Raw genomic sequence first — 27,860 nt, forward strand, 5'->3', positions numbered from 1 at the left:
AATGGACTGGAATTGAATGGAATAGAGATTAGAATGGACTGGAATGGAATAGAGATTAGAATGGACTGGAATGGAATAGAGATTAGAATGGACTGGAATGGAATAGAGATTAGAATGGACTGGAATAGAGATTAGAATGGACTGGAATTGAATGGAATAGAGATTAGAATGGACTGGAATGGAATAGAGCTTAGAATGGACTGGAATGGAATAGAGATTAGAATGGACTGGAATAGATTTGAATAGAGCTTAGAATGGACTGGAATGGACTGGAATAGAGATTAGAATGGACTGGAATAGAGATTAGAATGGACTGGAATAGAGATTAGAATGGACTGGAATTGAATGGAATAGAGATTAGAATGGAATGGAATAGAGATTAGAATGGACTGGAATAGAGATTAGAATGGACTGGAATTGAATGGAATAGAGATTAGAATGGACTGGAATGGAATAGAGATTAGAATGGACTGGAATGGAATAGAGATTAGAATGGACTGGAATAGATTTGAATAGAGCTTAGAATGGACTGGAATGGACTGGAATAGAGATTAGAATGGACTGGAATAGAGATTAGAATGGACTGGAATAGAGATTAGAATGGACTGGAATTGAATGGAATAGAGATTAGAATGGACTGGAATGGAATAGAGATTAGAATGGACTGGAATGGAATAGAGATTAGAATGGACTGGAATGGAATAGAGATTAGAATGGACTGGAATAGATTTGAATAGAGCTTAGAATGGACTGGAATGGACTGGAATAGAGATTAGAATGGACTGGAATAGAGATTAGAATGGACTGGAATAGAGATTAGAATGGAATGGAATAGAGATTAGAATGGACTGGAATAGAGATTAGAATGGACTGGAATAGAGATTAGAATGGAATGGAATAGAGATTAGAATGGACTGGAATAGAGATTAGAATGGAATGGAATAGAGATTAGAATGGACTGGAATTGAATGGAATAGAGATTAGAATGGACTGGAATGGAATAGAGATTAGAATGGACTGGAATGGAATAGAGATTAGAATGGACTGGAATAGAGATTAGAATGGACTGGAATTGAATGGAATAGAGATTAGAATGGACTGGAATGGAATAGAGATTAGAATGGACTGGAATGGAATAGAGATTAGAATGGACTGGAATATATTTGAATAGAGCTTAGAATGGACTGGAATGGACTGGAATAGAGATTAGAATGGACTGGAATAGAGATTAGAATGGACTGGAATAGAGATTAGAATGGAATGGAATAGAGATTAGAATGGACTGGAATAGAGATTAGAATGGACTGGAATAGAGATTAGAATGGAATGGAATAGAGATTAGAATGGACTGGAATAGAGATTAGAATGGACTGGAATAGAGATTAGAATGGAATGGAATAGAGATTAGAATGGAATGGAATAGAGATTAGAATGGACTGGAATAGAGATTAGAATGGACTGGAATAGAGATTAGAATGGAATGGAATAGAGATTAGAATGGAATGGAATAGAGATTAGAATGGACTGGAATGGAATGGAATAGAGATTAGAATGGAATGGAATAGAGATTAGAATGGACTGGAATAGAGATTAGAATGGACTGGAATTGAATGGAATAGAGATTAGAATGGACTGGAATAGAGATTAGAATGGACTGGAATTGAATGGAATAGAGATTAGAATGGACTGGAATAGAGATTAGAATGGACTGGAATTGAATGGAATAGAGATTAGAATGGACTGGAATTGAATGGAATAGAGATTAGAATGGACTGGAATTGAATGGAATAGAGATTAGAATGGACTGGAATGGATTGGAATAGAGATTAGAATGGACTGGAATGGACTGGAATAGAGATTAGAATGGACTGGAATGGACTGGACTAGATATTAGAATGGACTGGACTAGAATGGAATAGAGAATAGACTGGAATGGACTGGAATAGATATTAAAATGGACTGGACTGGAATGGAATAGAATAGAGATTAGAATGGAATAGAATATTAGAATGAAGGAATGGACTGGCCTGGACTTGAATAGGAGTAGGAGAGGAGAGGAGAGGATAAGATCTTATTGGCCAAATGTGATTGGACACACAAGGAATTTGTCATTGGTGCAGATGCTCTCAGTGTACATAAAAGGAAAGATACACTTCTCAAAAACTAGATGAAAAGGGGAGAGCTTCCTTGGATGGAGACTGTCTACCTCTTCCAAAGAGCCGTGTGTGTGTGTGTGTGTGTGTGTGTGTGTGTGTGTTAGTCTTGGCCTCTTGGATGGAGCGCTTGGATTGTCCCTGGGCTTCTCCATCATTTGTGGAGGGGGTTTGAGGGTGGGTGGGTGGAAAGGCCAGTTAGGGGAGAGAGAAAGAAGAGAGGAGTAATTGGGGGGAGGGTCCCTGCAGGGGGATTGAGGCCTTTGGGGAGGTTGCGAGAGGGAGAAAGAGCTGGGGAAGGTTTCCAAGCGTCTTGGCCAAAGACAACCTGGGGCTGTTTCCCAAAAAAACAAGGTGGGGAAAAATCCCTGGGCGAATTTCAAGAAAAGGTGATTCACATCTTGCTTGGAAGAAGAAGGGGGGGAGAGAACCCAAAACAACCCCTCCCCACGCCCAAACTTTCTTCTGATTGGGAGGAGGCAGGAATTTGATTGAGGGGGGGGATGTCTCCAGGATTCTTGGCAATAACATCACTTCCCCCCCCCCTTTTTCTTGGCAATAACATATGACTCCACCTAACTTAGCATATAGGAAAACAACGTTGTCTAAGTTGGTGGGGAGAGAAACTAAACTCCACTGGTCACTCTTGGAAAGGGGATGTGGGGTTTTTTTGGGGGGGGGGGACTTCCATGAAAAGAAGAAGAAGTGTCTGTCCAGTGTCTGGTTCTGGAGGGTGGGGGTGAGGATTCGGGGAATCTTGTGTGACACAACATAGGGAAGTGTGTAAAAGGGAATTTTTCATGACTTTCTTTAACACAGTGTTTCCCAACCTTGGCCACTTGACGATATCTGGACTTCAACTCCCAGAATTCCCCAGCCAGCGAACGCTGGCTGGGGAATTCTGGGAGTTGAAGTCCAGATATCGTCAAGTGGCCAAGGTTGGGAAACACTGCCTTAGCAGATGCTGCCATAGGGGAAAAGTGCACAGTCAGAGATTTGAGAATGCGGGAGAACTTCCATGTTTATCCTTTGGGCCCATTTGGCTGGAACTCACCTAAAGTTTTTGACATGAATTAAAATGAACTATTATTTTTAGCAGAGGAGGCTCGTCTTCCAGTTATAACAGGTCTCCCGTTTGCAAGCTCGTTCTAGCAGGGGCTTGTGCTAAGCCAGGTTTCTCCCAATCCCGGGCCATCTGGAGCCGGCTGGTTTCGGAAGCCTGCCCCAAGATTGGAGAAACTTAAATTGGCTTGTGTCTAGTCTACCCCAAGGGAGAGAAAAAAGAAACTATGGATGGAAACTAAGTAAGGGGAGAAGCAAGCTAGAACTAAGGAGAAATTTCCTGACAGTGAGAACAATTTAATCAGTGGAACAGCTTGCCACCAGAAGTTGTGAATGCTCCAACCTTGGGAGTTTTTAAGATGATGTTGGATGACCGTTTGTCTGAAGTGATGTAGGGTTTCCTGCCTGGGCACGGGGTTAGACTAGAAGACCTCTAACGTCCCTTTACCAACTCTGGCAATTCTGTTACGGTAAGTTTCTTTGGTAGATTTACTTTTTTATTTCTTTATTTATTATTTATTTATTGGATTTGTATGCCACCCCTCTCCGGAGACTCGGGGCGGCTAACAACAGTAATAAAACAATGTACAATAATAATCCAATAAATACTAAAAATGATTTAAAAACCCATTCATATAAAAAACCAAACATACAGACAGACATACCACGCATGAAATTGTAAAGGCCCAGGGGGAAAGAGCATCTCAATTCCCCCATGCCTGGCGGCCGAGGTGGGTTTTAAGGAGCTTACGAAAGGCAAGGAGGGTGGGGGCAATTCTAATCTCTGGGGGGAGTTGGTTCCAGAGGGCCGGGGCCGCCACAAAGAAGGCTCTTCCCCTGGGCCCCACCAAGCGGCAGCATTGTTTATTTTTTATCTTTTAGCCTCCCCAAAAGTGATGCAGTCGTATATGACATCCATTTTTATGCCATCATTATGTACATTGTATGGTGTGTATTCTATTAACATAGCGGCTTTGTCTCCACGCACACCCAGGTTATTGTGGCTATTGTGAAACCTTGCTCTTAAGTAATCAAAGGTGTTGCTATCAAAGGTGTTGATGACTATCTCTTGTAACATTAACACTTTGATTGTTTGTTGTGACTGCAAGAATCTTTTTGTTTTGATTTGACTAATCCAATCCATATTCAGTCTGGGCCAAAGAACGGGACCATTTCATTCCGTGGTTGGGCGACAAGAGCATGCTGGGAGATGTAGTTCCAACCACAATGGGCAAACTCAGGGTTTTTAAGATTTCTATCCTTAAAGCATAGCCAGGGTCATATTAGGAAGAGCTGGATCCTTTAGCATGCAAATCAGGTGGGATTCCCCAAGGGATGATCATGCTTCCCATTAAGATTTTTTTTTTATTTAAAAAGATGGCCGTTATTTATATCCCTGCTTTTCCACCATAGCAGTTTTAAGGCCAGCCGCTGAGCACAGATAAATGTAAAAACAATTACACTCCCCCGTTCTGCAAGAGAGTGGCTTTGCAGAGCGCTGAAGGTCAGTTTTGTTCCACTCGGAGAAGGAGACTGGCTCTCATCCTCGGGGCCATCCAGCTTGGGAGGAATTGAACTTGGCATGTTGCTGATCAGGCGGGTTTTTTTTTTAAAATCTCACTTCCCTATCCAGAATTCCCTCCAGGGTTGTGGCGATCGGTCCTAGAGCATCTCAAACACTGTTTCACAATGTCAGCAACTTTTATAGCAAGGCGGACTTCAACTCCCAGAATCCCCCAGCCAGCATGCTTTAAGAGAGATGGACTTCAACTCCCAGAATCCCCCAGCCAGCATGCTTTAAGAGAGATGGACTTCAACTCCCAGAATCCTCCAGCCAGCATGCTTTAAGAGAGATGGACTTCAACTCCCAGAATCCCACAGCCAGCATGCTTTAAGAGAGATGGACTTCAACTCCCAGAATCCCACAGCCAGCATGCTTTAAGAGAGATGGACTTCAACTCCCAGAATCCCCTAGCCAGCATGCTTTAAGACGGGTGGACTTCCACTCCCAGAATCCCCCAGCCAGCATGCTTTAAGACGGGTGGACTTCAACTCCCAGAATCCCCCAGCCAGCATGCTTTAAGACGGGTGGACTTCAACTCCCAGAATCCTCCAGCCAGCATGCATTAAGATGGGTGGACTTCAACTCCCAGAATCCTCCAGCCAGCATGCTTTAAGACGGGTGGACTTCCACTCCCAGAATCCTCCAGCCAGCATGCTTTAAGATGGGTGGACTTCAACTCCCAGAATCCTCCAGCCAGCATGCTTTAAGACGGGTGGACTTCAACTCCCAGAATCCTCCAGCCAGATGCTTTAAGACGGGTGGACTTCAACTCCCAGAATCCTCCAGCCAGCATGCTTTAAGACGGGTGGACTTCCACTCCCAGAATCCTCCAGCCAGCATGCTTTAAGATGGGTGGACTTCAACTCCCAGAATCCTCCAGCCAGCATGCGTTAAGATGGGTGGACTTCAACTCCCAGAATCCTCCAGCCAGCATGCTTTAAGACGGGTGGACTTCAACTCCCAGAATCCTCCAGCCAGCATGCTTTAAGATGGGTGGACTTCAACTCCCAGAATCCTCCAGCCAGCATGCTTTAAGACGGGTGGACTTCAACTCCCAGAATCCCCCAGCCAGCATGCTTTAAGACGGGTGGACTTCAACTCCCAGAATCCTCCAGCCAGCATGCTTTAAGATGGGTGGACTTCAACTCCCAGAATCCTCCAGCCAGCATGCGTTAAGATGGGTGGACTTCAACTCCCAGAATCCTCCAGCCAGCATGCTTTAAGATGGGTGGACTTCAACTCCCAGAATCCTCCAGCCAGCATGCTTTAAGACGGGTGGACTTCCACTCCCAGAATCCTCCAGCCAGCATGCTTTAAGACGGGTGGACTTCAACTCCCAGAATCCTCCAGCCAGCATGCTTTAAGACGGGTGGACTTCAACTCCCAGAATCCTCCAGCCAGCATGCTTTAAGACGGGTGGACTTCAACTCCCAGAATCCTCCAGCCAGCATGCTTTAAGACGGGTGGACTTCAACTCCCAGAATCCTCCAGCCAGCATGCTTTAAGACGGGTGGACTTCAACTCCCAGAATCCCCCAGCCAGCATGCTTTAAGACGGGTGGACTTCAACTCCCAGAATCCTCCAGCCAGCATGCTTTAAGATGGGTGGACTTCAACTCCCAGAATCCTCCAGCCAGCATGCTTTAAGACGGGTGGACTTCAACTCCCAGAATCCCCCAGCCAGCATGCGTTAAGATGGGTGGACTTCAACTCCCAGAATCCTCCAGCCAGCATGCTTTAAGACGGGTGGACTTCAACTCCCAGAATCCTCCAGCCAGCATGCGTTAAGATGGGTGGACTTCAACTCCCAGAATCCTCCAGCCAGCATGCTTTAAGACGGGTGGACTTCAACTCCCAGAATCCTCCAGCCAGCATGCTTTAAGATGGGTGGACTTCAACTCCCAGAATCCTCCAGCCAGCATGCTTTAAGACGGGTGGACTTCAACTCCCAGAATCCCCCAGCCAGCATGCTTTAAGACGGGTGGACTTCAACTCCCAGAATCCTCCAGCCAGCATGCGTTAAGATGGGTGGACTTCAACTCCCAGAATCCTCCAGCCAGCATGCTTTAAGATGGGTGGACTTCAACTCCCAGAATCCTCCAGCCAGTGTGCTTTAAGATGGGTGGACTTCAACTCCCAGAATCCTCCAGCCAGCATGCGTTAAGATGGGTGGACTTCAACTCCCAGAATCCTCCAGCCAGCATGCTTTAAGATGGGTGGACTTCAACTCCCAGAATCCTCCAGCCAGCATGCGTTAAGATGGGTGGACTTCAACTCCCAGAATCCTCCAGCCAGCATTCTTTAAGATGGGTGGACTTCAACTCCCAGAATCCTCCAGCCAGTGTGCTTTAAGAGAGATGGACTTCAACTCCCAGAATCCTCCAGCCAGCATGCTTTAAGATGGGTGGACTTCAACTCCCAGAATCCCCCAGAGAGCATGCTTTAAGACAGGTGGATTTCAACTCCCAGAATCCTCCAGCCAGCATGCTTTAAGACGGGCGACAGCTGAAAGTTGCTGACGTTGAGAAATGTTGATTTTGCAGATGCCAAGTAGTGGAAAATTGATGTCAGCTCCCCGTAGCTCGTATCTTGCTAATTCTCCTTTTTCCAAATTGATTCCCGCTTCTAAAATAACCTCCTTGCTGGGATAAAATAAATCCTCCAGAGTCCACGACAGGTATAGACAGGTATAGGTGTAGTTCCTGGTGTAAACCTTCCCAGTGAGGAGGATACTGGGTTCGCACGTCCTGCTCAGCTATGATGTGGTTTAATGTGCTGCCTGCCCTCCAGGCAGGGTGCTTTGTTAATTAAGTTTGATGCTCAGCCACTCAGTCCCAGCTCATGGCTTCTTAGACAAGCCATACTTAAGCAAACCATGATCTCTGCCCGAGGGCAAGCCAGGCCCAAGAGCCCAGTTCAAGGTTTGTGGCTGGCTCCCCAATTGTTGTATAGGGCAAAGCTGGCTGGGGAATTCTGGGAGTTGAAGTCCACCAGGCTTAAAGTTGCCAAGGCTGGAGACCCCTGATAATAATAATAATTTATTAGATTTGTATGCCGCCCCTCTCCGAAGACTCGGGGGGGCTCACAACAATGATGAAGACAATATTATAATGGCACAAATCTAATATTAAAAAACTAAAAACCCTATCATAATTAAAAACTAAACAGCACATACATACCAAACATAAATTATAATAAGCCTGGGGGAAGCAATATCTTAACTCCCCCATGCCTGGCGATAAAGGTGGGTCTTGAGTAATTTGCGAAAGACAAGGAGGGTGGGAGCTGTTCTAATCTCTGGGGGGAGTTGATTCCAGAGGGCTGGGGCCGCCACAGAGAAGGCTCTTCCCCTGGGTCCTGCCAGACAACATTGTTTAGTCGACGGGACCCGGAGAAGGCCAACTCTGTGGGACCTTATCGGCCGCTGGGATTCGTGCGGTAGCAGGCGGTTCCCGAGGTACTCTGGTCCAATGCCATGTAGGACTTTAAAGGTCATGACCAACACTTTGAATTGTGACCGGAAACTGATTGGCAGCCAATGCAGGCCACGGAGTGTTGTAGATACGTGGGCGAATCTGGGAAGCCCCACGATGGCTCTCGCGGCCGCGTTCTGCACGATCTGGAGTTTCCGAACACTTTTCAAAGGTAGATATAGGGAGTCCTCAACAGTCAAGCCCAATTTTTTTCCCCATGGCTAAGCGAGATAGTTAAGTGAGTTTTGTCCGGTTCATAGAAACATAGAAGATTGACCTCCTGGTCCATCCAGTCTGCCCTTATACTATTTTCCTGTATTTTATCTTAGGATGGATCTATGTTTATCCCAGGCATGTTTCAATTCAGTCCCTGTGGGTTGACCAACCACGTCTGCTGGAAGTTTGTTCCAAGCATCTACTCCTCTTTCAGTCAAATAATATTTACCCACGTTCTACAACCTTGCTTGCCACAGTTGATAAAGGGATCCCAGTTGATGAAAGTGGGTTGGGCTGAGAGAAAGGGACTTGCCCAAGATCACCCAGCCGGCGTTTATGGCTCAGGCAGGACTAGAACTCCCAGTCTCCCAATTCAGCTTCTCCCCCTTCCCAGTTTACCAATTAGGGGGCTGTGGACAAGCGTTATGAGTTATTGGGCAGATTAAAGACTCTGGCAGAGATTCTGTTAAGGGAGGATAGATTGAAGAAGTTCAGCTTAGAAGCGGCTTCGCTTCCCTGGCCTTGCTAAATTACACCTTCGAGCATTGAACGGGCTGAGTTTTGCTAGCCTGTTTTTGCGAGCTATTTATTGATTTGGGGGGTGTTGTAAAACAGGGTTCTCGGAAAGCCATAATATACTTTGCTCTGTCTGTCTATCTAAAGAATTGTCTAGTCCTTTCTGTAACTCTTGAAAGCTGTTTTTTACTGGGTAGGAAAACAGTAACCTTAATTGCTTTTTTTTTTTGGTCCTTATCGCAACAAACACCTAGAAAAGAGTCGGCAACCTACAGCTCTGGAGCTGCATGTGGCTCTTTCATCCCTACACTGCAGCTCCTTGTCGCCGGTCGGCTCCACAATTGATAGAACTTTTGTTTAGGATAGGTAGAGGAAAAAGACGCCACAATAGGAGACTCTATGGTGGGGGAACTGGACTTCCGGTCAGCAGGGGAGAAAGTACTCCGCAGTAGGAGATTCTATGGTGGGGGAATCGGACTTCCGGTCGGCTCCAGAATTGAACGGTGGGGGGCTTCCGGTTACGACTTTTGTGGCTCTTTGAGTGTTTAAGGTTTTTAACCTTAGTTTTTAGATTTTTACTGTTTTGATACTGTTGTTGTGAGCCGCCCCGAGTCTTTGGAGGGGGCAGCATACAAATCTAAATAATAATAATAATAACAACAACAACAACAACAACTATTATTATTATTATTATTATTATTACTATTAACGTTGTGAGCCTTAAACACTCTTAAACTTTAAACCTTAAACACTACATAAAATGTGACTTCAGCAATCGAGTGATCAATGCCTGGAATTCTGACTTTGTGGTTTCTTCCCCAAACCCCCAAAACTTTCATTGTCTATAGTCGACCTCACCCCATTCCTAAGAGGTCTGTGTGCATAAGTGCACCATCGGTGCCTACCATCCCTGTCCTATTGTCCAGATTTACCTATAACTCTCTTTGCCTGTTATCTTGTAGACGTTTTGATAAATGAACAAACCACTACACAAAGTGGGCTCTTAAAATTCAACCCCTGACCTAGAACTATACCAAGCCTGGCATGCGTGCTCTATCATCACAAGTAAATTATTAATTAAAAATTATTAATTAATTAGAAATAAATTATTAATTAGAAATCTTAATTAACAAAACAACAAAACAACAACAATGATAATAATAGTAATAATAATAATAATAATAATTATTATTATTATTATTATTATTATTATTATGGATCATCGACATCGCAATCCCAGGAGACAGCAGAATTGAGGAGAAGCAGCTAGAGAAATTAGTGAAATATGAAGATCTAAAAATCGAGCTGCAATGACTCTGGCATAAGCCCGTGAAAGTGGTCCCAGTGGTCCTTGGCACGCTGGGCGCAGTACCAAAGGATCTCAGCGGACATTTGAAAACCATCGGAATTGACAAAATCTCCATCTGTCAATTGCAAAAGGCCGCTTTACTGGGATCGGCAACCATACTTCGCCGCTACATCACGCAGTCCTAGGTGCTAGGGAAGCACCCGACTGGTGATGAAATACGAAATCCAGCATAGTGATCTCGTTTGCTGTGTTGTACTGACATCATCATCATCATCATCATCATCATCATCATAATAATAATAATAATAATAAACAAGTTTGCCTCCTTAAACCCGATCCGAAGGCCACCCAGGAAAGTGTTTTTTGAAGTTGGCCCCTTTAAGAGGGTGAGGGCGGAACTTCGACTCTTCTTAAAGTGACGAAGTTTTATTTTTAAAAAGCTGGTGTTAGCCATCCGTCCAAGATGACCACTCAATAAACGGCCTTTCTCAGCCATCAATCTGCTCTGTGAGATTAAATTTACGGTCCGTAAGACTATGGGGGGCATGAGGGTGTGTGTGGTCTTCCTACGTTGCTCTGGGTCAGGTAGCCCGATTAAGAGCATCTGTCCAAACATAACCCCTTTTCCCTCCAGCCGAGGGCCAGATCATGTGTCAAGGGGCTCCTCATCGTATTAATTCTGGCCGGTTTGAAGCCATGTGCCAAACACCTTAATTAAATGGCCTTTTGCACTCTGGAATCAAAGGGGAGATTAGCAGAATCTGTGTGTTTGTTATGTGTGTGTGTGTGTTTTCCCCCAGCAGTGGGAAATGAGGCAATTTTCTGAAAAAAGAAAAACCAACAACAAGAAGAAGATGGGCCATTTGGCTCTCTGCGCAGAAGCAAACAAACAAACCCAAACAACACCCATCACCGCCAATCCTGGAAGCAGATGGAAGGCGATCCCTTTTGGGGAAAATAACATTAGTGGTTTACAACCGATCGGGCCTCCTTTTGCAGGGACAACAGCTGGGCACCAGCACGCCACACCATTTTCCCAGGACGGGAAAAAAAACAAACCAAATTGCTATCAGGGTGTAGAGAGGGAAATTTCATCATCCTGGGTTTTTTTTTTAATGAGCGATTGAAAAAAGAGAGAGAGGGGGGAGAAAGGAAACATCGCCCAATCTTATACAGGTTAGTCCTCGACTTACGGTCGCAATGGAGCCCGAAGCTTCTGTTGCTAAGCGAGGCAGTTGTAAAGTGAGTTTTGACCCCGTTTTTACGACCTTTCTGTCCCCCACTCTCACCCCGGCTGTTATGTGAATCGCTGCAATTGGTTTGTTAAATGGATCTGGATTCCCATTGCTAGTCAGAAAAAGTCACAAAAGGGGATCTCGTCATTCCCTGGGATCCTGCAGCCGTCTTTCGTACGAAACCAGTTGTCCAGTTGTCCCAATTTGGATCAGGTGTGACCCTGGGGACGCTGCAACAGTTGTTGTCGGTGTGAAAAATGGTCGTAAGTCACTGTTTTCAGTGCTGTTGCGACTTCAAACGGTCATCAAAATGAATTGTTGTATGTCAAGAATTAGCTGTGCATGTCCATGCAGATGGAAAGTTGGGTTTCTTCAGGGCTGGATCTGTTGTATTTTGTTCACAATTTCATCCCCACCTGACTAGTTCCCCCCAAAAACCCCAGGTCGCTCTATAAGACCATTTTGCTTTCCAAAACACACTTGGAATACTATGTCCAGTTTTGGTCACTAAAAATACTAAAAAGATGTTGAAACTCTAGAACAGCAGTTCTTAACCTGTGGGTCGCGACCCTTTTGGGAGTCGAATGACCCTTTCACAGGGGTCATCTAAGACCATCGAAAAAGACATATGATCTTAGGAACCGAGATACTGCTTCTCCATCAACGAATCTGCTGCACGAATCCCAGCGACCAGTTAGGTCCCACAGAGTGGGTCTTCTCCGGGTCCCGTCAACCAAACAATGTCGCTTGGCGGGACCCAGAGGAAGAGCCTTCTCTGTGGCGGCCCCGGCCCTCTGGAACCAACTCCCCCCAGAGATTAGAATTGCCCCCACCCTCCTTGCCTTCCGAAAGCTGCTTAAAACCCACCTCTGCCGCCAGGCATGGGGGAAACTAAGATACACCTTCCCCCTAGGCCTTCACAATTTTATGTATGGTATGTTTGTATGTATGATTGGTTTTTATATAATGGGCTTTTAACTGTTTTTTAGTATTGGATTTTGTTGTACTGTTTTACTGCTGTTGTTAGCCGCCCCGAGTCTGCGGAGAGGGGCGGCATACAAATCCAATAAATAATAATAATAATAATAATCAGTCTCCAGGCTGGTCCACCTACATGCAAATAGACTACTGCAAAAAAAAAAAAGTACCTTGGAAACTTCTGAACATGAGCAGAAGCCAAATTTCTGGCACCGTATGTATGTGTTGCCGTCTTGAGGTTTGTTTGGGGTTTGTTTGGGGTTTTTTTTGCAAGGCTCTTCAGCCTTGAAAGACGGCGTTGAAGGGGTGACTTGATCGAAGTGTATAAAATCCTGCATGGGATAGAAAAGGGGGAGAGAGAAAAAATATTTTCTCTATCCCACAATACTAGGACGAGGGGGCCCTCCCTGAAGCTCATAGGTAAGAAAGTGAGGACAAATCAAGGGAAATATTTCTTCATCCAGAGGGTCCTTGGTTGATGGAATTCCCTTCCAGAAAAGGTCGTGACAGCTGTCAGCCTGGATAGCTTCAAGGCAGGATGAGACAGATTCATGGATGCCAAGTGTATCATAGGTGGCTATTGAAATGGATGTCCAAGTGCCGCTTCTATGTTGGTTGAGGCAGGCAGGGTTCCCTTGGGTCCCATTTGTTGGGGGTCAAGGGAAAGGGAGGGTTTTGCAGGAACTGGGCCTGGCCAGTCTAGCAAAGAGAAGGACCAGGGGAGACATGAGAGCATCTTCCAATATTTGAGGGGCTGCCACGGAAAGGAGGAAGGGGGTCAGGGGGTCAGGCTATTCTCCAAGGCACCTGAGGGCAGGACAAGAAGCAACTTCCCAGACAATGAAAACAATCAACCAGTGGAAGCTGTGGATGTTCCATCTCTGGAGGTTTTAAGAAGATATTGTACAGCCATTTGTCCAGCATAATATAGGACGGCAAACTCATGGCACGGGTACCACAGGTGGCACACGGAGCCATATCTGCTGGCATGGGAGCCGTTGCCCTAGCTCAGCTCCAACGTGCATGTGTGTGCTGGTCAGCTGATTTTTGGTTCGCACAGAGGCTCTGGGAGGGCGTTTTTGGCTTCCAGAGAGCCTCCAGAGCGATGGGGAGGGCGTTTTTACCTTCCCCCGGCTCCAGGGAAGCCTTTAGAGCCTGGGGAGGGCGAAACACAAGCCTACTGGGCCCACCAGAAGTTGGGAAACAGGCCATTTCTAGCCTCCAGGGGGTGGGGGAAGCTGTTTTTGCCCTCCCCAGGCATTGAATTTTGGGTGTGGGCACTCGCGCATGTATGATAGTGTACACACATGCTCTTTCGGCACCCGAGGAAAAAAAGGTTTGCATCACTTATATAGGATCTTCTGCTCAAACAAGGGGTTGGACTAGACGTCCTCCAACCCTGTTATCCAGTCGCCCACTGCTAACGTGAGGCCAAACCAGAGTGTGCAATATTTGGGTGATCGTCTCTCTCTGATCTTCTGTCCACTTGTGGTCAGCCTCTGAGCCTCGTTTAAGACCAAGCACACTTGTCCCCTTTTTGCACATTTATCGGAGCCCTTCCTGCTGCCTGGAAGCTGTTGCCACCACTAGGCTCCCCTGCCAATGAAAATACAGCCCTGATGCAATCCGCAGAGGCTGGGGATCTTTCGCCCGCATCTGTAGGGCACGAGCACGCCAAACAAGGAGAGGGAGGGAAATCACGCAGGGCCCTGCAGGTGTCCTCCAGCCAGCTTGGCTGATGATGAAAGGTGGTGAAAGATCTTACATCAGCCGCTCCAAGCCAGGATTGCCTGTTCTCACCGGGGCCTCTCCACCCTTGGGTACCGTTCCCCTCGCATGGAGATGCCAAGGCTCGGAGGCGGTCGGATGCAGCCCTTGGATGACATCCATTTTCGCTTGTCGGAGGGCGTTATTAGTCCACTTCAACAGCTGCGCTCCGGCGCACATCTGGCCTGTCTTTCTTGTTGCCAGAGGTAATGGGTCCTCCCTCTTCGCACACAGAGTCTCAGCCATGGAAATGATGCTTCCAGAGCATGAAATCTCTCATTGGCTCATCCATGATGGATATCTTCATGAGAAGATTAGATCAGATGAACAGAGTTGGAAACATAGAAGACTGAGGGCAGAAAAAGACCTCCTGGTCCATCCAGTCTGCCCTTATACTATTTTCTGTATTTTATCTTAGGATGGATCTATGTTTATCCCAGGCATGTTTAAATTCAGTGACTGTGGATTTACCAACCACGCCTGGTGGAAGTTTGTTCCAAGGATCTATAAGGTCCAAGGAAGGGACCTTATAGGTCATCTAGACCAGCCCTCGTCCTCCCTGCCCAAACAGCCTACACCGTTTCTGACTTCCAGGGATGAAGCTCCCACAACTTCTATTCCATGGGTTGAATTGTTCCCACTGTCAGTCACTACCAGGTTGAATCTCTCCTTGTTCAATTTCCATCCATTATTCCTTTTCAAGCTTTCAAGTGATTTGGAAAATAGCTTGAACCCCCTTCCTCCTCTGTGGCAGCCCCTCAAATATTGGAAGATGCTCTGTCTCCCCAGGTCCTTCTCTTCACTAGGCGTTTCCTGCAACCATCCATCGTAGGTTTGAGTCTCCAGTCCCCCAATCAGAGGTTTGAGCCTTCTTCCCAAAAATCTCTGACGGCCTCTGCTGCTGACAAATGCAGAATAGAATCTCTATGTACATAAAAGCGAAAACCACTCATGCCGCGATCACGAAATCTCCAGAACCGTAAAGCCTACAAAACTTGAAATTTGCCAAATATGACTTGGCTTCTAGGTGCTCACTAAGAAAGGGTTTTTCAAAATGACCTTCAGAGGGGGGTCGTGATAACATGTGTGTGAGAGGTGGAGGAAGTGGTTAGGATGGAAAAATATCCAGGCAGAGCTGGGTCATCAGCTAGTAGAGAATAAAGCTGGAAAGGACCATGGAGGACTTCTAGTCCAATGTCCAATATGCTTAAGCAGGAGACTCTTAAACCACCCTGGACAAATGGCTGTCCAGTCTCTGGTGATGGAGCACCCACAACTTCTGGAGGCAAGCAGTTCCACTGATTATATGTGTATATAGATATATACCCACTAAAACCCTCATTGCGTATTGGACAAAATTAATTAATTAATTAATTAATTAATTAATTGCTTTCACTGTCAGGAAGTTTATTCTTATTGCCAGGTTCCTTGATTGATTCCCATCCGTTGTTTCTTGTCCTGGTGCTCTGGAGAATACGTTGCCCCCCCCTCTTCTTTGGGGTAGCCTCTCAAATATTCAACACCGCTAAATGTTCTACTTTACAGAAGGGTTCGTCCATCAGTCCCTATACAGTGGTACCTCTACCTAAGAAGGCCTCTACTTAAGAACTTTTCTAGATAAGAACCGGGTATTGAATAATTTTTTGCCTCTTCTTAAGAACCATTTTCTACTTAAGAACCCGAGTCCGGAAAAAATTCCCAGGAAATTTGAGGGCAGCACGAAGGCCCAGCCAGTTTCCTGCCATTCCCCCTGGGTTTCTCTCTCTGGCGCAGTGTATGGGAGGCAGCCTCGCGCCGGGTGTATGGGAGGCGCATGCTCCTCCTCGCCACCTCAGAGTCCCTCTTTTCTTTTTTTAAGCCTTAAAGCTTTGGATTTTTTTTTATTCCCCTCACCTCGCCTTCTTCCTTCGGCAGCGACTGTCCACCTCCTCCTCTTCCTCCCCCCCCACCCAAATTCCGAGCTTTTATTTCTTTCCTAATGGGTTTGCACGCATTATGTGTTTTTACATTGATTCCTAGGGGAAAAATTGCTGCTTCTTACAAACGTTTCTACGAAAGAACCTGGTCACGGAACAAATTACGTTCGTAAGTAGAGGTCCCACTGTATCTTCTTTATCCACGTTCAAGAGTGACGTTCGCACTCAGTCCCCAAGTGCAAGCAGGAGGCACATACAGCTTTGCAGAGACATGTCTGCCTGTTCTGGAGATTTTTTTTTTTTTGGGAGGGGAGGGTTGTTCATTCCCTCCCCCCTTCCAACTCTGGGAAAAGGGATGTGCCGCAACATGCGTTTTGTAAACCCTTTAGGAGCCCCAAGTTGGCATAGTTTTTCTTGGGTTGATTCAAAACAGAAAGTATAGCGCTCTGTCAGGGCAGAGGGCTCTCTGGTGACTTATTTTTTTTGGGGGGGGGGTTTCTCGGTGGTATCTGCATTTGGTAGTTTTCTTGCACGTGTTTCACTACCCAAACTAGGTAACTTCATCAACGCGAGAAAGGAATGAAGTTTGTTGAGCGGAGGAGGAGAGAAAAGGACTGTGAGGCCATTGATGCTCTCGGAGTTTGGTTGTTCTCTTGCAGACGTTTCCTTACCCAGCTAGGTAACATGCTCAGTGCTGGAAGGGAGCAGGGTCCGCTCTCATTTTATACACGACTGGGTGTCAAACTCAAAGCCTGGGGATGGGATCCGGCCTGCAGGGTGCTTAGATCCGGCACAAGAGGCAGCCCTAGAAACAGCAAAGGATTGGCCCACAGTGCCTTTGCCATCCAAAATGGCCCGCAGTGCCATTGCAGCCAAAAATGGAGCTGGGGAGCCTGTTTTCCCCACCAGAATGCTCGGGCCATCATAGGTGCCCCCGACATGAGTGACATTGAACTGGCCATGCCCCCCCTGCCCCCCCCCCTAAGGTCAAACCAAACCCTGATGTGGCCCTCCATGGAATCGACACCCCTGCATTAGTGACTTGCCCTGTCAGGGTTGATGGGAGGCGATTCCTTGATTAGGCTGTTTATCTTTTATCGTTTGGCCGAGTTGGCAGTTCCTGGTTTATTGCTTCAAGGTTCAACCTTTGAGATCACATATAAACAGAGAGCAATCCTCCCTTGCCTTCTAGCACTGATGATGTTTGCTGGCTGGGTAATGAAACGTCTGCAAAGCTCTTCAACCCTGAGCTACGGATGTTTCTCCTGAATCATAAGCAGTGATGGGTCAGGTACGCAGAACCGTGGCAAAGATTTGGGTTTTTTTCTATTTTTTCCTTCTGGGCTCTGGGTATGTTTTCCTATGGCAGTAAATGAGGTTTTAATGTTTATAATTTTAGAAGAGCTGTGCGTGTATGTGTTTATTTTTTATTATTATTATTATTTATTAGATTTGTATGCCACCCTTCTCCAAAGACAGTAAATAATATAGTATAATGTATATTTTTGTATGCATGTGTGTAATATGTATGTACACATATAACATATATACATAGAATTAAATAGTATATTTTGGATATTCAGTAATAGTAAATAGAGAGGGAAATTGTATCTCATTGGGGCGAGGAGAGGCCAGGCACTCTGACCCCAACCCAAACCCTTGACGTGAGTGACGTCAAGTTGGCCACCTTTAAGCCTGTCACATCACCTTTAAGGCACCCCCTGGTCACATGATCATCAAGCCACCCCCACCTGGTCACATGGTCAGCAAGCCACGCCCACAAAATAAGCCACGCCCACAGTGTGTAGTTTTTAAAAATTGCAGCCCAGTCACTTCTTCCGTGCTGTTGTAATTTCAACCAGTCACTAAAAGAAAGGGTTGTAAGTAACCTGTCTTGAGTGGCACTTTTAATTCTAATAGGCTCGATTCCCCTTCGCAGCCTTGTAGGTTTTATCAAGCTCGTTTCCAAGGAAAACCTGGAGTTGTGGGGCAGAGAAGAGGGAATAAACGGGGCAAATGGCAATCGAAAAGGGGGCCAATCGGTACCAACCCACCGAAGCCGGGAGGCGGTGTACATTTCTAATTTTGGCATTCCCAAGCCAGCCAAAGGAGAGGATCAGATAACAGGAGCCCGTCTGCAGCCGGCAAACATAGTAGACAGAAGTGAATTAATGCATACCAATTGAGACCCAAAGGAATACTTGCCAGAAATGTGTTATTTTAAACATTCAGAATAGACTCATCTGAAATAAATCCTCTCTCTTCACCCCTCCCCCTCGCCCCCACCCTGCTGGGCCTGCTCCCCTCTGAATTGGGTGCCAATCACACGTCTGACATCACCCCACAAGGAGGCGGAATCCAGGAGGTGGGGATATGCAGATGAGGGAGGCGAGGCAGCCGGGTCTCACTCTGGAGCCCCGCCCTGTAAAAAGAAAAATTGGAATAAACTAGATTTGTGCAGATGGGGTTTTTTCCCCCCACTGCTCAGTTGGAGCGGAGCGGCTCCAACCACGTTTTGTTTTATTTGACTCGCAAAGTGGTTAGTCTGCCTGGCGTTTCGGAAGATGCCAAATCTGACCCAACGCCCTTCATTAGGGGAAGTAAACACGGAATCGGAATCTGGGCGCTTTTCAGATCGGACAATGAAAATTGTTAAGGGGAAAGGGAGGGAGAAGAGAAGGCTGTGGCTGAATAGCTGTGGCACAAGCTGGGTTCAAGGTAAACCATGTTTTTTTAGCCTTTGGTTTTAAGCTGGGTGCTGCCATCTCATTAAACAAAGGCTTAATGCAATTGCTTTTGGTTTCAGGGAGCCCCCAGACTCTGGAGCGATGGGGGTCTTTTGCCCAAGACATTTGAAAGGTGCCACAGTGGCATCTAAATCAATGTTTCTTAGCTGTGGCCACTTTAAGATGGGTGGACTTCAACTCCCAGAATTCTGGGAGTTGAAGTCCACCCACTTTAAAGCCTGCTGGCTGGGGAATTCTGGGAGTTGAAGTCCACCCACTTTAAAGCATGCTGGCTGGGGAATTCTGGGAGTTGAAGTCCACCCACTTTAAAGCCTGCTGGCTGGGGAATTCTGGGAGTTGAAGTCCACCCACTTTAAAGCATGCTGGCTGGGGAATTCTGGGAGTTGAAGTCCACCCACTTTAAAGCCTGCTGGCTGGGGAATTCTGGGAGTTGAAGTCCGCCCACCTTCTAGTGGCCAAGTTATCCTAAATAAACTAAATATTTGGGAGACCTGGTTGCATTTGAGTGGTGCTGTGGTTGGCTCTGGCCCAGCTCCTGCCCCAGGGAATGTGGAGGTGGAGGCAGGGAAACGTCAACATGTCCTAGGCCTGTTTTGTTGCTGGCAGAATCAGGGAGTGCAGTTTCCTCGGACGAAGAAGAAGGTGGGGTGACTTGGAAGAGGGGGGCTTGGCACACAGCCCAGGAAGCCAATCACCATTATCTTCGGTCGATTCAGATGACAAAGTGTTAGACCCACGGAGGCGCAGAGTTATGCATCGAAGAGACCAATTGAGGACATATTACAGGAGATAAGAGAGGCCACCTGTGTTTGGGTGGGGCTCCAGTAATTAGAGCTGCTGCTATAAATAGCAGCGTGCTAGTTTGGCCGTTGTGGAAGATTATCTGATCGCAGTTCTTCAGGATCGTGCCTTGCTGTGTCTGAACTTTGTGGATTTTTCACACCTTTGACACCAAAGTAGAGAAAAGTGTGTGTGTGTTTCACTTCGTGGGAAGAAGGAGGGCTGTGACGTTTCTTCACAGCTACTAGCTAAGTACTTAAGGACTGATTAAGGGACTTGTACAGCCGACAAGGTTGTTTTGGGGACGAGTGCTCTTTGCAATACAAAAAGGGTGCTTTGTTTCTTTTGAATTTTGTGATAAAGGACATTGTTTTGAATTTTCAAACGTGTGTGTGTGTCTGAAATTTGTACCCGTGAATTTTCGGGAGGCTTCTACCAGAGAGCCCGGCATAACAAGTGGCAAAAAAAAAAACAGGGAAGATTGGGGACCAAGTTAAAAATCACCCCCAAAACTTACAGGCACTCAAGTTTTATAACTTGTAGATCCATGGATTGCATTCGGGCACCTTTAATGGAGACCACATTCAGAGGCACGGGGCGCTTCGAGGGCCACACCCGAGATGATAGCCCCCCCCTCCTCCACAGAAGGCCGCTACAACCAAAGACACATCATCTCTCTCGCGCTGGCTGCTCGCTGCCATCACACGTTTTCCCCCCACCGCCTTAGCAACAGGCAGTTTGCTAGTTTTAATCAGCTCAAAAACTCTCGCTGCATAATTGACGCCCGTGTGGAAGAGAACTTGGTACCGATTAAATTCCCCAGAGGAGGGTGGAGGAGCACACGGGCGAGAACGGCGGCGTGCTTGCCTTTCATTCCATCTTTAATTTATGGGAGCATTTCATGCGCTCCTTTCTTCCAGGACTCAGTGGATATTTTACAGATGGTCCTCGATTTACGACTGGGGCTCACGGATAAGGCCACCAAGGGTGAAAGCCAGGAAGAAAGAATCATTCTGGGTTGGGCTTACGGGTGGTCCTCGACTTACGATCACAATGGAAGCCAGAGTTTCTGTCGCTCAGCAAAACACTTGGAGGGTTCGTGCCCCATTTCACAACCTTTCTTGACACCGTTGTTAAGTTAGTAAAGTAGCTGTCGAGTCGGGCTCCCCCGTTGACTTGGCTTATCAGCAGGTCGCAAATGGGGATCAAGTGAACCCGGGACACTGTGAATGTCATAAATACCAGCCAGTGTGCCAGCGTCTGAATTTTGATCACACGGGAATGCTGCAACGGTCGTAAGCGTGAGAAACGGTCCTATGTCGCTTTTTTCCAGCGCCTTTGTAACTTTGAACGGTCATTAAATGTATTAAATTGTACATCCGCTTGAAGCAAAACAGACCTGCGGTCACGGTCACCTGCTATGTAGAGTAATAGATCCACGGGTGGGTAGCACGCAGGATGGGGTGGAACACAGTTCCACTGGCAGAAATGAAGATGGGTGCACAGCTACAGCTGATTGGCGGCTGTCACTTCCTGGATTACTGGTCTCGGCTCGGCTCTCCTTTTCCCCCCTGCTGCTGCTGCATCTGCGCTCCTTGCTTTTTTCCTCTTTCCTCCTTCCTGGCCTCGGAGGAGCTTCCCTCTCTCCTGCCCGGCTCTCCTCCAGCCTAACGCGGCCACCTCCCGCCTGAGGTGCAAGCAGACGGTGTGCGTGGAAGTGGCGCTGGCAGCATTTATGCTTCTGGCAGCACCCGTTCGCCCAGCTACCCAGCCTGAGGCAGGGGGACGACCCAGAAAGGAGAGCGTGGGAAACGCAAAGCAAATTGTCACCCCAGCAAGCGACACTGGTGAGGTTGCAAGTCGAGGACTTAACAGTTCACTTGAACGATGATGAGCATTCAAGCCACTCCTACCTGGTCATGACCATTAAGCCACACCCACAAACGGGCTTGCATGCCCAGAGACATGGCTCTGTGTGCCACTTGGTGCCAAAAAAATGTTCACCAACACTGGTGTAAGGTCTCCTGCTTGGCTGTGGGGTTGGACTAGATGACCTACAAGGTCCCTTCCAACTCTGTTCACCTGTAAATAATCGGTCCTCGCAATATAAAAACCACTGCGACATCTCCACAGTCACGTGATCAAAAATTGGGGTACTCTCATATATTTATGATGATTTCAGGGTCACGTGATCACCATTTGGGACCTTCCCAGTTGGAGAGGGGGGAAAGCCAGATTCACTTAACGACTGTATGATTCACTTAACAACGGCACTGGTTCATTTATGGCAAAAAGAAAAAAAGAAAGAAAGGTTATAAAATTGGGCGAGACCCCCTTGATAGCTGCCTTGTTGAAGCACTGGAAATTGTGGCCGTTTAAGTATTATTTTCTTATCTGTTAAGAAAATAATACTTAAACGGCCACAATTTCCATGGCTTAAGCAACTATCCTGAACAGGTAGGACAAAGGGTCACCGAGAGCCCATTATTTGGAGGGGACCACGGCACAGGGATTTTAAAATTTAAAACAGCGATTTGAAAAGCTTCTTGCCTCGACTTTGGGTAAACGCTCTGCATAGAAACCCAGAAAGCAGCCCCCTGGTTTTTTTTTTAATATCACTTAAAACAAGGTCAGTTACGAGGCGCCTTCGGAACGATATGCAAAGCTCGCTCGGTTAGTTTTAAGGTGGGTGGGTATGTGGGGGGGGGGACGGAGGGTGTTTAATGTAGAATGCGGCCTGTTTCATATATTTATTATTCAAACCGGGAACCCGGAATAATTGCAATCATTTTCAACCTGCCTTTTGGGAACCCAGACCGTTTCTGCCTGTTAAAGCTCTCCAGATCTGACATTCTGGGGAAGATGCCATCTGAATGGCTGGGAGATATATATATATTTCTTTTTTAAAAAATGAAGGGTGAAAGAGAGGGAGGGGGGACACAAGACTGATTTACGGCAATTTAGGAAGTTTTGAAGCAGGCGCTGTGATCTCGCAGGGAGGCTGATTGTCGCTAGATACGCCGCATCAGTTACCCAGAGATGGAAAAAACCGTGCCTGGTTGACTCCCTTTTTCATTTGACGGCGGCAAAACATTGGGCCATCAAGAATTTATAGGCCGGGATGGATAAATTCATGCCCCCCCCCCCGCTCAAAAAAAGCAGCAGGAGCAGCAGCAAGTGGCAGAAACTGCTGGGGGTGGGGGCGTCTGGAGGAGGTGGGGCAGGGAGGAAAAAAGAGAGAGAGAGAGAAAGGAAAAAGGGAGGCATCCGATGGAGGAAAGCGGTATGTGTAATGAAGCCAAGGCGAGGAAGCGTTTGAATAGGCACAGGCCCAACAAGACAGCTTGCCGACTGAAATCTTCCATGAAAAAAAGCCGAGAGATAGATGAATGAATGAATGAATGAATGATAGATAGATAGATAGATAGATAGATAGATAGATAGATAGATGAGAGAGAGAGAGATAATACAGGTAGGTAGATAAATGGATGGGTGGATAGATAGATAGATGGATGGATGAGAGAGAGAGATGATAGATGGATAGATGAGAGAGAGATGAGAGAGGGAGAGGGAGAGAGACAGATGATAGGTAGGCAGGTAGATAGGTAGATAAATAATAGGTAAGGTAGATAGATAGATAGATAGATAGATAGATAGATAGATAGATAGATAGATGAGAGAGAGATAATAGATAGGTAGACAGGTAGGTAGGTAGGTAGGTAGATAAATGGATGGATGGATGGATGAGAGAGAGATGAAAGATGGATAGATGAGAGAGAGAGATTATAGGTAGGTAGGTAGGTAGGTAGGTAGATAGGTAAGAGAGAGAGATGATAGATGGATAGATGAGAGATGAGAGAGGGGGGGGGAGAGAGACAGGTGATAGATAAGTAGGTAGATAAGTAGATAGATAAATGATAGGTAAGATAGATAGATAGATAGATAGATAGATAGATAGATAGACAGATGATAGATAGATAGATAGATAGATAGAGATAGATAGATAGATAGATAGATGATAGGTAGATAGATAGATAGATAGATAGATAGATAGATAGATAGATAGATAGATAGATAGATAGATGAGAGAGAGATGATAGATGGAGAGAGAGAGAGAGAGAGAGATGAGAGATGATAAATAGATAGATGATAGAGAGGGAGAGAGATGATAGGTAGGTAGGTAGGTAGGTAGATTTCTTAATTTATGATTTTTCAGCTCTCTGAGCATGCCCAGAAGTAATATCGTCCCCCTGCACATGTGTGGAAACAAAATTGTGCTAGGAGGTGTGCATGCATGTGTGCAAAACACCACAATACAAAACAGTAGGAAAAGGTAAGAGGAACCAAAAGCCCAATTTGGCTTATTATTGGGGGGGGGGGTCTTATTTTTGGAAAAATGGGATATATCCCCAGAATTCCCCAGTTGTGGGCTTTAAGAAAACTCCTAGAAACCCCCTTGGTCCCATCCTCATCCCCTGTCTTCCCCTTCTGCTCCTCCTCTAGCTGGAGAATTCTGGGAGTTGAAGTCCAGACTTCTTAAAGTTCCTAAGGTTGAAAAAAGAAAACACCTTTTTTTTCCTGCTTCCATCAATGCCACCTGCCCTAACATTTGCGAACTAAAGACCTTCAAGAATATTCAAAGAAAGTCCAGCTGTTTGGGCACCAAGTCCTGTCGTCCCCCCCACGCTCTGGGGTGCAGTCAGCCAGATGGGGCTGGTCAAGGTGACCGGTGGATTTTTATGCTCAGAAACTTGCGTCCAAGGCTTGGCAGCTGCTCAGGGACTCCTGTTTCTTGCATTTGGGGGGTTTGAACTTGCAAAAAAAAAGAGGCACCAATGAAGGGTGGAGGGGGGGTTTCCTTCTGTTCCAAAATCCAGATTTTGTAGGATGTTTAAGAGGAAGACGGATCGGGCATGTCGGATTTCCCCTAACCCCCAACATTTTACCCTTAGACTATCCACGGTTGACCTCTCCAGATTCCTATGAGGTCAGTAAGAGGGGGTGCATAAGCGCACCAGAGTGCCTTCCGTCCCCTGTCCTATAGTCTCTCTTCTATCTCATATATCTTCTCTTCTATCCCTATATCTTTTCTTCTATTCTCTCATTGATATATTTTATTCCTATATTTTCTCTTCTAATCTTTCTTCGATATATTTTAATTCGAGTGTATCCTCTACTACCTTCATTGTGTATTATTATGTTTTGGACAAAATAAATAAATAAATAAAATAATAGGCAAGCTTAAATCCTACAGGTGTAAATTTAAGTTGGCCGCATAAGGATTCCTTATACCTGATGTTGGTTTGGGTATCATTCCCACAGAATTTGTCCAAACCAGTAGCTAGCAAAGCCACCCTTAGCATTTATTGGTAGGGAAGGATTTAGATTTTGCACTTACACAGGTAGTCCTCAATTTACATAAACTCCCTAATATAAACTGCAAAGGTATCAAGAAGCCGCTGGAGCATTATTATTATTATTATTATTATTATTATTATTATTATTATTATTATTATTATTATTATTGGATTTCTATGCCACCCCCCTCCGAGGACTCAGGGCTGTTCACAATATATAAAATATATAGTACACAACATCTTAAATCCAATTAACTAATTAAAAGAACCTATAGCGTTATAAAAGAGACAGGGACTCGGGTGCAGGTGGTGAACTCGGACCTGACACACTAAAGGGCAAACCTGGGCAGTTTAAAGCCCCCAGGCCAAATACACACACACACACACACTCTTTGGCTATCCCTGTCCATCCTGCATGAAATAGATCAGAAATTGGAAATCAAATGTAAATAAATATATACCGTGTATGCAATGGCCGGAATAGGGAATCCTTGGCTTAGAAATCACAAATGAGCCCAAAGTTTCCATTACTAAGCAAGGCAGCTAAGTGAATTTTGCCCTCTTTTATGAGGTTTCTTGCCCCAGTTGTTAAGCGAATCGCTACAGCCGTTAAGTTAGCAGCCCGGTTGTTAAGCGAATCTGGCTTCCCCCATTTGCTTTGTCAGAAGGTCCCAAAAGGGGATCAGGTGACCACAGGACTCTGCAACCGTCATGAATATGAACCAGTGGCCAAGCACCCGAATGTACAGTGGTCCCTCTACTTAGGAACTTAATTCGTTCTGTGACCAGGTTCTTAAGTAGAAAAGTTTGTAAGAAGAGGCATTTTTTCCCATAGGAATCAATGTAAATGCAAATAGTGTGTGCGATTGGGGAAACCACAGGGAGGGTGGAGGCCCTGTTTCCTCCCAGGAGATTCCTAGAGAGGCCCCACGGAGTCTTCTCCCCGCCTTTTCCAGCCCTGTTTCCTCCCAGGAGATTCCTAGAGAGGCACCATGGAGGCTTCTCCCCGCCTTTTCTGGCACTGTTTCCTCCCAGGAGATTCCTAGAGAGGCACCATGGAGGCTTCTCCCCGCCTTTTATGGCACTGTTTCCTCCCAGGAGATTCCTAGAGAGGCCCCATGGAGGCTTCTCCCCGCCTTTTATGGCACTGTTTCCTCCCAGGAGATTCCTAGAGAGGCCCCATGGAGGCTTCTCCCCGCCTTTTCTGGCACTGTTTCCTCCCAGGAGATTCCTAGAGAGGCCCCATGGAGGCTTCTCCCCACCTTTTCTGGCACTGTTTCCTCCCAGGAGATTCCTAGAGAGGCCCCATGGAGGCTTCTCCCCACCTTTTCTGGCACTGTTTCCTCCCAGGAGATTCCCATAGAGGCCCCACGGAGGCTTCTCCCCGCCTTTTCCGGTTACAGTTTCAGAGGCTGCGGTTTGTAAGTGGAAAATGGTTCTTGAGAAGGGGCAAAAAAATCTTGAACACCCGGTTCTTATCTAGAAAAATTCGTAAGTAGAGGTGTTCTTAGGTAGAGGTACCACTATAAATCATGCAACCATGGGGATGCTGCAAACGGTCTAAGGATGAAAACAGATCGTTAGCTACTTTTTGTCTGGCGTTGTGACTTCGTTCGCTAAATGAATGGATGACAGTCGAGGATTAGCTGCTTAAATAGATCAGACACCCCGCTGACAGGTTGGAAATTTAATCCCCCCATCGCACTAACTTGGGAGTCCAGCCCTGGGTGGACATGGAGAAGTCGGTCCAGGTTTCTCCGGATGGCCTCGAAAGTCCCCAACTAATTCTAGGTGCCCAGCGGATTTGCTGACCTTTTGTGCGTAGAGGGAGGGACGGCTTTGATTAAGGCCCCCACCTCCAAAGGAGGCATTCGTGCTGCATGAGCAGTCTTGAAAAGGTGTTGGGAGGGGGCAGCAAGGTGAGCGAGATGGCAGGTGGGGGGGGGATGCGGGTTCCAATTACGCCTATTGTATTTACCGAATCAGCGGCCCTTTGTTCCCGCAGCTTGAAACGGAGAGTGCGCCTATCAAAGACAATCCAAGCTTGCAGGGAGGGTTTTTTTTTCCTTGCCTCAAATTGAATGCTTGGCAGGAGGGTGTGCATGTGCGTGTGTGAAGTCTGGTTGAATTCCATTTTAATTTGACTGTATTCGTTCAGGCAAAGGTCTGGATTAATGTATTTATTTATTTGCAAATTTCTTTCTAGGTGCCCATCTTGCCACGCGGTAACTCTGGGAGGCTCACATTATTGAAAGATAAAAACTCGTTGTTTGTAATGATACAAATGCAATACTGTACTGTAAATACTATTAAATCAACTTAGCTAAAAGGACGGGGGCAGGGAATATGGGGGTCTGTGGTTAATCTATCCACCATTCCCACCGTGAAGCCCCTTCGTAGGCAACCCAACCCAACAGGAAGAGCCAGGGGTTTAAGCTCTCGCGGAGGGCTGGAGTGGACCTCACTTTAATCATGGTTCACTGAAGGTCCTGAAATAGGACTGGCTCATCTTCCCTCTCGGAGCTTCAGTCCCCACAATCGAGGGTGCCTTAGCACAATGTGTGAACCCAGCTAGAGCAGGGAACCGGTAGCAGAAATTTTGAGTAGTTCGGAGAACCGGTAAATACCACCTCTCACTGGCTCCGCCCCATCTATTCTCTGCCTCACGAGTCCCAGCTGATCAGGAGGAAATGGGGATTTTGCAGTCTCCTTCTGCTAGAGTGGGAAGGGAGTGGGGATTTTGCAGTATCCTTCCCCCTGGAGCGGGATGGGAATGGAGATTTTGCAG

General features: G+C 46.4%; 2 protein-coding genes across 3 annotated transcripts in view; one reads left to right on the forward strand and one right to left on the reverse strand.

Annotated features, from left to right (window-relative positions):
- The window catches only part of MACROD1 (mono-ADP ribosylhydrolase 1), a 346,791-nt gene that overhangs the window by 269,153 nt on the left and 49,778 nt on the right, over positions 1 to 27,860 (reverse strand). The gene's annotated exons all lie outside the window — the stretch shown is intronic.
- The window catches only part of FLRT1 (fibronectin leucine rich transmembrane protein 1), a 35,544-nt gene that overhangs the window by 3,296 nt on the left and 4,388 nt on the right, over positions 1 to 27,860 (forward strand). The gene's annotated exons all lie outside the window — the stretch shown is intronic.

This window comes from Erythrolamprus reginae, chromosome 13 (assembly GCF_031021105.1).
Source record: "Erythrolamprus reginae isolate rEryReg1 chromosome 13, rEryReg1.hap1, whole genome shotgun sequence".
Lineage (NCBI taxonomy): Eukaryota > Metazoa > Chordata > Lepidosauria > Squamata > Dipsadidae > Erythrolamprus > Erythrolamprus reginae.